General features: G+C 38.6%; 1 protein-coding gene across 2 annotated transcripts in view; it reads left to right on the forward strand.

The window, feature by feature from the left end:
• The window catches only part of LOC113058590 (rho GTPase-activating protein 35-like), a 98,305-nt gene that overhangs the window by 44,331 nt on the left and 43,389 nt on the right, over window positions 1–10,585 (forward strand). The window lies entirely within an intron of this gene.

The following is a 10,585-nucleotide window of genomic DNA, read 5'->3' on the forward strand; positions in this document are numbered from 1 at the left end:
ATCAAACAGCTTGAAAGATCAAAGACAATTTTTTAAATAACTCCCAACTTAATTCGTCTGAAAGAATGAAGTCATATACACCTAGGATGACTGCAGGGTGAGTAATTTATGGCTTAATTTTCATTTTTTGGATGAACTAACCCTTTAAATCAGGAAACGGACAAGAGAACGTGAAATAAAAATCTTAAAGTCTTAATTTATGGTCCTGTTCTTTTCAAACTAAAATGATAATTCATAGTTCATACCACTACCAAGACAACACAATTAGGCTATTACTTTGGTCACTGTCATTATGATTGCAGGCTCCATTCATGGCTATCCTGAGAGTAGAAGAGAGGCTTGACATTGGATTATCTAATCTAATCATTAATACATATTATATTATTTATATTATGAGCTGCTCCTATACGCTGTGTGTATGAGAATTATGCCTGTTATTAAATACAGTAGTAAATCCCAAACCCTGACTGTGTGTATATAGCCATTGAAATGTAGGATTTCACACTTGAAGCTCTCACACAGCGATCTCGTCATTTGTTTTAATTGGTGTCAAAATCCTGAAGTGCAAGATATTATTTCTTGCCTGCATCAAAGAAGAAAGTGTTTTAATGTTACAGACTCATTTGACGGGACCAAACTAGTTAATGAGTGTGTGCGTTTGTGTATCAGAGACTTTAACGCTCTCTATCATTGCAAGCGCAGATGGTACATTATAAGTGTAGCGTATGTGTGGAAGAACCATCTGTTTGAAAGAGAGTAACCCTTCTGTGCTGGTGTCCCATAGGATATGGTGTTTACATACAGCACATGCTTGCTTAACTCACATACTATATATCATTGCACATAAACCAACAGGGTTCCTAAAAATTTGGAAAACATGATTGGAACATTGATATGGAGTTTCAAGGCCTCCAAAAGTCTTGAAATGGATTACTTATCATGAAATAGCTAAACTATAACAAAACTTGCAATTTGCAAAGTTCTTTTGAATCGGCTCTTTTCAGTTCACAAATCGTCTGAATGATTCATTAACAAATCACTCTCTGTTGGAATGATTCCTAAAAACCTTACCCAGTGATAATAAATAACTAGAAAGGTCATGGACAAATCATGAAAATGCATTAGTCAGAAACGATGGTAACTCTGATCCATGCTCCTAAAATACGAATTCAGGTTCAACAGAGATTGTATGTAGTCTTTAGTTTTTTTAACAAAGCTAGTTTCCCTCAAGCAAAGTGTCTGTTTTTGGTTCATGGTTTGAAATGGACCTAGGGACTATCAAGTCTTGGACGACCCTCTTTGTACCCCCAGTCCCCAACACCTGTGTCTTAGTACAATTAACCAACCAATTAGTCTGCAAATCTCTGCTGTTAGTGGAATAGATTGGCAGCTGGGAAGGGAGTGTTCGGCCCTGAAGGAAGGAGGCATTGTGTAATTATAATTGCCTCTTTGTGTGGTAGAGCTGTGTAAATTTGCACCTGACAGTTTAGGTGTGTCTGTATACATTTTAAGGTTTGATTGTATACAGTTTGATTACAGTTTGATTACAGTATTATTAGTCTGTGGCATTAAATTTACCCCCTATAAGCTATCTTCCTCAACTGTTTGTTGACCGTAGTCCAGGGATATCCAATGCACCTTCCTACACACTGGCAACCTGCTTCAACTGAATATTGTGCAGATTGATCATTCCTGGACTTAAGGATGCATTCACACTGCCAGTAGTGACAAAACTGTCCGGAAGTTATTCATTTTAATTCGAGAGCTGGCGATTTGAGGTAGCACTAGCCGTTTGCTAACGTATACATACTTGCATGATTTACAAAATGTAGACATAAATGACGTTTAGTAGATATTAAAGGGGGCATGAACTGAGAAATCTAAATTATCTTGATCTTTTGACATATAAGAGGTCATTGTACTTTAAAAACATCTTATAAGTTTCAGAACTAAAAACTTTCATTAGTCTAAAATCATCTATTGAAGCCAATCTGGCAAAAAAAAAAAAAAAAAACAGTTTGTGTAATGTGCACTTTATGGCACAGTAGTGTGGCTTAACCCTGCCTCTGCAGATGAAGATCAAAGCCTGTTTCTACGTAACTGCCTACTGTATTTAGCCCCTTCCACTGATTTGTGCATGTAGTTTAAGAGAGAGAGGCAAACGCAGGTCTATGCAAAAACCAAACGATAAAGACTGATCTGAAGACAAGATGCCGTGAAGAGTCTTTGTGTTGCCGTCCTTCTGATCCTAACATTTGGAAAGAGTGGGTGAACCGAATTTTCACAAAAAATATAACTAAAAGACGATGCTGTGCCGACTACATTGGATCTGACAGCAATGTCACACCACACAAAGTGTGAAGAACTGTTTTTATTACGTGGTCACTATTTCTTTGTCTGTTATTGCAGATTGTTTGATATGTACTGAGTATTTATGTGTTTTTAACCTAAATCACAGCAGCGTCCCTCTATGAAAGATGTAGGCTGTCAAGCATACACAACTGCTAGCCAATCATAGCAGCGGGCATTTACTGCCGAGTCTACAATCCTATTCTCACACCTATTTAAACAGAGCATTTCAATGAGGGGGATCAAAACAGGACAGAAAGTAGCCTATTATTTCTAAACTATGATATTTTTTTATGTAAAAATCTTGATAACATTATAAGTGGACCTCAGAGAACAGTACAAAATAACAAAAAAGGCATTTCATGACCGCTTTAACTTGCAATCTGATGACATTCAGTGTAGGTGGAGATGATGATGAAGCTTTTGTGTGCCATTGCCTGATAAAGTTGGATATATCAGTTGAGTAGCAACCAACGGTACAGTCACTTGGCAACCTTGAACAATTGAAATTTTTTAAGAACGCTTAAGCTCTGCCAGTGTTGCAATGGATTTTAAATATCCAGTTTCGAATTGGTGCATTTTAAGGTCATAAACCCAGTTATAGCCAGAAGATACTTTGTTCAGAAATCCATTCCCGCTAGGTTTCAAAAATACTCATACCTTCAAACCAGAGCAAAACAAAAAACAAAATATGCATCTCTATTTGTCAACCACAATGTCAGTGGTATTTATAACGTATGCCTCCTTATCCAACAAATTTAGACAAAGGTTTCTTGTTCCTGTCAATGCTCTCAAGTGAGGGAAGCCACAGAAATACAGTCAGCACAAGAAAACCAGTCCCCAAACACAGTGTCCATCTTAAATACCTGCTACAGCTGTGATCTTGCCAGAGTTTTTTGGCCTTTTGTCAACTGTCCCAGGGTAGGAAGAGGAGGCATATGTTGAGAAGAGTAACTCATGAAGAGTAGAGTCAAATGAAGGTCATCTATCTTTGCGAAGGCTGTGCGGTAGGTTGAATTATGAAGTTTGGTGTGGGCCGGTGTGTGGCTGAAGAGAGGGAGCCCCTATTGCTGTCAAACCTGGTGTGAGGAATTAATAGCTGTCATCATGCACGGCTCCCTGATGAGAAATGTTTAGAGTCTTTAATGTGAGAGAGTCATGGTGTTAGAAATGAGTTACAAGAACAAACCTCAACTACCTCTCGTCGCTCTACACTTTTTTCCTCTAAACAGATCATTTTTTCTGTTTTGTTGTTTTTGTTTTCTCTACAGCCTTCCCTTTCTGACACACACCCTTTCTTTTCCTTCTCCATACTAAACAAGACCTCTGTTCCAAGTTTCAGGCGGAGAAAAGTATGTGCATGTGTGTCGAGAGCGAGAGAGGAAGCCATCCTGCAGATTGGTCTTGATCACAATCTGGCTTCAATGAGAAAAGCCATGCTCGCCTTGCCACTACAAGCTTCTAGCACAAGGAAGCAAAACTCTGCAACAAAAGGTTGTTTTTAAAATGATGCAGAGGAGGATGATTTTTGCAGTGGTTAAACAAGTCAATAATGGATTTTGACAGCGAAATCGGGCAACATTAAGAACTAGGTCAGGGGCTTTATGGTCGCAATGCTTTTTTTTTTTGTGTATGCGCACGTGTGTGGTTAAATGCATTTTATCATGCCTGAAGAGCCAGCCATCATGGAAATATGAAGATTCAGAGAGTGCTGTGATAATCCAACATAATCTGGTGTGCTTTGTATGCAAACCATTGCTGGCCTTGGTGAGATTACAATTATGATGTATGAGCTTTGAGTCATGGGTTTGTCTGCATTCATGTTTCTACAGTAGTGGTCAACATGACAAGTACAGATGCAAGGTTGAACAGCCACCTTTGTTAATCAACCAAGCTGGTACAGTTCAGCAATATGGTTTTCAAACAAGGTGTGTCTACTACAGGAAACATCCAAAATGTGCAGTGCTGGGAAGCCACTACATTTGGAATTTCTTGGTTTAGACCAGGAGTAGCCAACCCTGATCCTTGGAGGGCTCCCTTTCTGCAGACTTCATTTCCAACCATCCTCCAACACACTTGGCTGTCATTTTAAATTAATCCTGAAACCTGGATTATTTGGTTCAGGCGTGTTTTGGTTCGGGTTGTAGCTAAACATTCTAGGATCGTAGCTCTTCAGGAGCAGTATTTGACACCCCTGGTTTAGACGCTCTTACAGTGGTCAAATATTAAATTGTCCGGTGAGTGTATTGGTATAATTAATGCACTGTGGATGCATGTGGTTGAAGCCAGTACATTTACTTTTGAGGGGAATTATATGTATATGTCTTTGTTTTCTGACATCACAGTCGGTGTACATTATGCCTATTGGATCACCCATTTTATAGCAGCAGAACAACACATTTACTTTAGCCTCTCGGTTCTGGATATGGATAATTTGGTCTGTACCCCTCCCTGGCCATTCTAGTTGAATATTTTATACATCTTCATTCCCATTTGTTCATCTTCCCATCCCTGTATGACTCTCTCTTGCTCTCTCCACTGCAGCATTAGACTCTCTCCCTAAGCAGGAAGTGTTGTCCGTGCAAAAGCTCTGTTCCTCATTGCCCCAGGCAGTGTTCTAATGGACTCCAGGTCTCGAGAGAGACTGAGAGAGGGATTAGGGGTGGGGGAAATGGATGAGTAGACTATCTGCTCTTATGACCGTATTAGTGCTGATTCGGTTGGAGGAACGGGCTTGCGAGTAGCATCAGTCAAACTAAACTGTGTTTGCACTACTCCTGTCTTGCTTTGTCATCATTGCCATCTCTGTCAGCTATAATTCTTTTATGAAACGTAGCATTGACGAGGACAGGCCAGAAATGTAAAGGGCCTAGGCACCATCCCTGTGGGACACTATATAAATGGCCTCTCATTTCCTATGCTACATGGACTTTGGCTCCAGTAAAGATAACACACTATAGGAGTGTAATTCTTTCTTTAGATAAATGCTGATGGCTGGAAAAATATCTCCTCATTATTTTAGTGCTGTGGCATGACATTAGGAATAATTTGTGCACCAGTACATTAGGGCTGTGACGGTTGTCTACTGCCACCGGCGGTAGTGCACATGACGTCATGCACTCTATAGCAAGCATAATATGAAGAGTTGTGTATAGAAGTGTAATAACAGTAATAGTTGCAAATTGTTTTATTTAAAATGTAAGTCTATGGTAATTCACTAATTACCTCAAACTCCATACACAGTGTTTCCTTTAGATTGGCAGGTTTGAGCGCAGGAAAATACTCTATGCATTCAGCAAATTAATTTTGTGTTGGGCAATGGACCTTGTTGGGAAACCAAATACTACATCCCCGATCTGGAACAATCTCCATTTATGTCACCCATCTGCATATGCACTAGTTCCCGTGATTGCAAACGCCTGGCTGGTCAGGTTTGGTGAAGCTTTCTCAAAACTGGCCACATACAAAAGAGACGGCAATAAATGAAAGATGTTAACAAGAAATATGCCAACGATTCCTATTTCAAAAAGAGTGTGCAGATTAGGAGTTAATGAGCTTGCTTGGCGGCGGAACAGTGAACAATGTCTTCACCGGATGCAACACTGCCGCGTTGCAACAGGTTTAGTCTGTCTAGTGTCTACACAGGACATTTGAACTCTGTGTCAGTTCCTCATAGACCGGACGAGGCAGTTTACTGTTGGGGATTTATCATGTTGTGTCATGCTGCATACAGTGTAGCATCACTGATTATGAGTATTTTGCCGCACTGCTCCTCTCGTGTCCGTTAGACGGGGTGTATTTATCTTTCTTATTTAGGCTACTTTCTTTTTTAACTGTATTATTTCTTTGATATTTATTTTAGTGTTTTGCAGGCTGTGTTCACTGATGGAAGTGCTCAAATAAACATGGACTGACGAGTTAAATAGGGTGTGTTAGATGATTTCAAAGATTTGTATATATATATATATATATAATATATATAATATATATACAAAATATATTACATGCATATGCACAGTTTAAGTCAGCTTTAATCACCTTTTTGGTAACTTCATGACTTCACTTACCAAGACACTTCATGCACAGTTTATTTTTGCGATGTGATATGAAAGGACATGCACAAAGGCAGTGCGCACCGGCACTGTTGAGCACAGGACCGTTTCTGTGCTCACTTAACTCGCACCTGGCGATAAGTGAAGTGTAGCGCCTGAAACGTCTCCTGTTTACAGTCGTTCTCCAACTGAATAAATTAACTTCTTGTCAAGAGGAAAATGTGACCGAAGCAGCAGTTGTGAGTGGGTTGGCCAACCCTAGCCCCACTGAACTGAAACTGAAAAAAATGATTGTCTTCATTAACTAGCTAATTTTGACAATACTAATATACTAATATATTAATACATTTATATATATATATATATATATATATATATATATATATATACACACCACCACTGTGGTGGTAAAAATTAACCACCGTCACAGCCCTACAGGACATTGTCACATGATAATACTCTATCAACAATAACAATGTTTTTGGTTCCCAAACAATACACATCTGTTATTTACTGATGTTCAGCGAGGTTTTCAATCTTAGCTTCTTTTGAAGAGAATATAAAAGACTGATTGATCTGCGAGAGTGTGTGTAAGTGGATGTTTAAAGCTCGTCGGCCCAGATTATGTGTGTGAATATCTGTTTAGACAGTCTTCTTCACAGTAGTTTGACAGGAAACAAATTGTAGTTTTGATTTCTGTTGGTATTAATTATAGTCTTTGAAACTGCTTTTGTCTGCTGCATTTTGCTCTTAAGACCCTTTCAGAGGGGGCTTTATTGTTCTCTAGTTTGATTGTGTCGGCTATGGAGTTGTTTATTACTGGAGGCTGATGGAACTTAAACAGTCACCCAACAATGGGCATTTTTCAGATCATCTTGTATATGATGTCTTAGAAAAGTAAACGTGTCAACTTTTTAAATTCTCAATTAGAAATTCAGTGTGTAGCATGAGAGATGTTTCCAACAAATCTGTATTTTTCCTTGTCTTTCTAGTCTTGCTCACAGATCAAGTTCAGGTCAGGGGCACTTAGTAGCACTCAAAACAGCGAGTCCTTATGTGATATAGCCATGACCTTTGAGGAAGAAAAATGCAAAGCTTAACACTTCACATCACTCAGACTTTAGTGTATGGATTTCTTTTCTCTGATCAGCTTGGCTCCTGCCATTTTAATAGTATTCTTAGCCTATGTTCAGGTCAGGTCCAAGGACGATGGAATTTGACCAGTTTTTAAGAGTAGCCTAAAACTCAATAGAGATTAAACCTTGACAGTCCCTTAAAAGACTAAACTGCCCTTTAATGAAGCTTTGGAATGCTCTGTTCCCTTATGATTGGCCCCTCTCACTGAGTTAAGTGCAACCCACTGTTACAAGCAAGTGCAAACTTCACACCCTTTCGGCCATTACTTGCTCTTTTTGGTTTAGCTGGCGTCCATCTCTCAGATTGTCTTTCTTACACCCACCAGCTTCCTCTTGTTATGTAGGCATGTGAGCCATGTATGAGGGCAAGTCCAGGCATATCTTCATCTGTTAGTGACTGTCCTGACACGATTGGTTGGATAAAGTTCTCAAGTCTGCAGGCTACATGCAAGCTTAGCTTTGGCTTGATGGACTGTATCACGTCTTAACATGGATGTGTGTTTGTATCTCACCTCTGATTGGTGGATGCTGGAACATCTCTTTTAGCCATGTGTTAGGTTGCCATACCTAGTGTTCCCATTTATTTTGCAGATGTGCAAGAGATTGTAAGTCGTCTCATTTTATATTTTTGGTTTCAGCCCCCTCATCTACTATGCACCCTTAATGCACACTTATTTTTGAATTCATGCAAATACAGACTTTATAGCAGACAAATGAGTATTGGAAGGTTTTAAGTTGGCATTTGAGATAGGGCCTTGTCTCACCTAAACATGCAAGAAGCCATTAGTGAAATCCTGTTTTTATTTCCTTGATGGACAAATGCAACTTGCATGTGAACACTTGCACACTGTTTACCAGAAAATAGTTTAATTTCTATTATAAATTATGGTTATTGTCAAATTTAAAACCTAGAGCAGTTGTTGGACAATAAGTGTTAAGAATTCCAGAAAGACACAAACAGTCATTTGTGGCTTGAACATCTGCTTGTAGTGCTTAAGTTTTTATTAGTTGATTTTGTAACAACTATACTAGCCATCTGTTCGCATGTTTGTGATATCTATCATTTGTTTGTTGCTGCATTGGCTCGTCAGGGGAAAAATCAAAGGCTGATTTGGCTCTCATCTTTAGCTGTGTAAGTTTAATTTCGTTCAAGGAACATGGAAAGACAAAGCATTACAGGGAATTACACAGCTGGGACAGATCACACAGATGTGGCACTTGCGCTGACAGCAGTTTGTGAGTTTCAGAGAGCCAGGTCATGAAGCGCTAAAGAATAATGAGCACTTCCTTAATTAGACTAATGACTTTCACAATCGGTCATGAACCAGCAAGCATGGCATCACTTGTCATGTTGGTGACCCAACAAAATAGACACACTGATTTTATTTTATTTATTTTATTTGGTCCCAGAAGCTGGAGTCACCACCTGGTTGTGTGTGATCTTTAGCCAGGCAGGTGTCATGGTTATTTGTTAATGATTTATTTTTCCTTGAGGGCTCTCAAGTGTTTCTCTGCTAAAATCTATTTTCAAGCCACAAAATGCATTCTCACATCTTTTTTCTTTCTCATTGTAACATCTTGGAATTTAATATGGAAGGCATTATCATGGGTGGCACTTACAGTAACCAGTTTTTGAACATAATTACATAATTGCCTGCCCTCTATCAGTATGAATGATATAATTACTCCCTCATAGCTTACTAACTGATAACCACATCTGATGGGCTTAAAGATGTCCTCATGATTCTAACAGGCAACAAGAGAAAAAAATATAGTTCATTTGATGTGTGAAGGCAAAGAAACTGTACCCAGGTTACATTTCATGTATGATTCTGAGAGGTTCTTGAACAGTTTAAGTGTAATATTTAACATATAAAATGGAGATGATGTTTCCGAGTTATGTTAAGGGAGCTGGTCAATGGTTAAACAAACATAACACTGCCTCACCCACAGCATTGCATTGCTCATTGGCTCTCCACTTCAACTGTAATGGGTGGGTGGGGGGTGGGGGTAGTAGAATAACAAATTTATTCTTGACATTTCAGGCTTTTTCTCTAGGTAAGCCAGCATACCTCACTTTTGTGTTTGCTATACTGCAAGTATCCAGTGATTGCTGGCTAATCATTAAGTAACAAAATCTGTTTTTAACAGTTATACATGCATGATTCCATTGTTCTTATCACTGATCCAATATTGGCTGGCATGCAAGGCTCAAACTTTGATACCTTTTTAAATACAGATATTAAGTGTCATAAATTCAAATTAAAGGTTAAAACTCTTACATGTTTTGTGTTTTCGAGAATGTTGGCTGAACATAGAATTTATTTAACAAAGCAAAATTGCCACAGCAGAATCATTACATTTGGCCCACAAAGTGACATCGCCAACTGCAATCATGTGCCACTTGTGAATGCTAGATGTATTGCCTTGAGAGCTGTTGTCAGCACATATACCTGGTCTTGCCTCCAAGGTGTTGCTGTTGGTCTGGGAGACAGAGGACTGTAGCTTCTTTAGTGCATTTCCTTGACTCCTTGGCAAAGGCCCAAATCATTATTTATGTTTGGATGACTCCCACTATGACTATCTGGGTTTGTCCCAACTTTAGTGCCTGTATGTATAAAGTAAAAAAATAGCCTATGAAATAAAAATGTATAAATAGTGATTGTAATGTATTAAAACAGTAGCAGAATAGCAATAGCAGAGTAGATATCAAAAGGTTAAGGATACTCTTTACACTCTTTTCTGTATTCTGTAATTATAGCTACATCTTTTTTGGTTTGTCTCTGCATTTGGGAGGCTATTGGGACTCAGGATTTCAAGAACAGTGTAAGGGCTCCTGTGAGCTCTTGTCATATATTGCCTAGAGGGTTATGTTATTTTTGTAGATTTCGAAAGGTCTTGAATTAATTTGTTTTGGTATCCACATGCTATCACCACTCAATTTAATCATACATTTCCCGTTTTAAATCCATTTTTAAATTTTATTCACTCTATCACTCTGTTTGAAATGTTAATGGAGATGTAAATTTTAATTTAATTTAATTTTTT

This window comes from Carassius auratus, chromosome 40 (assembly GCF_003368295.1).
Source record: "Carassius auratus strain Wakin chromosome 40, ASM336829v1, whole genome shotgun sequence".
Classification (NCBI taxonomy): Eukaryota; Metazoa; Chordata; class Actinopteri; order Cypriniformes; family Cyprinidae; genus Carassius; species Carassius auratus.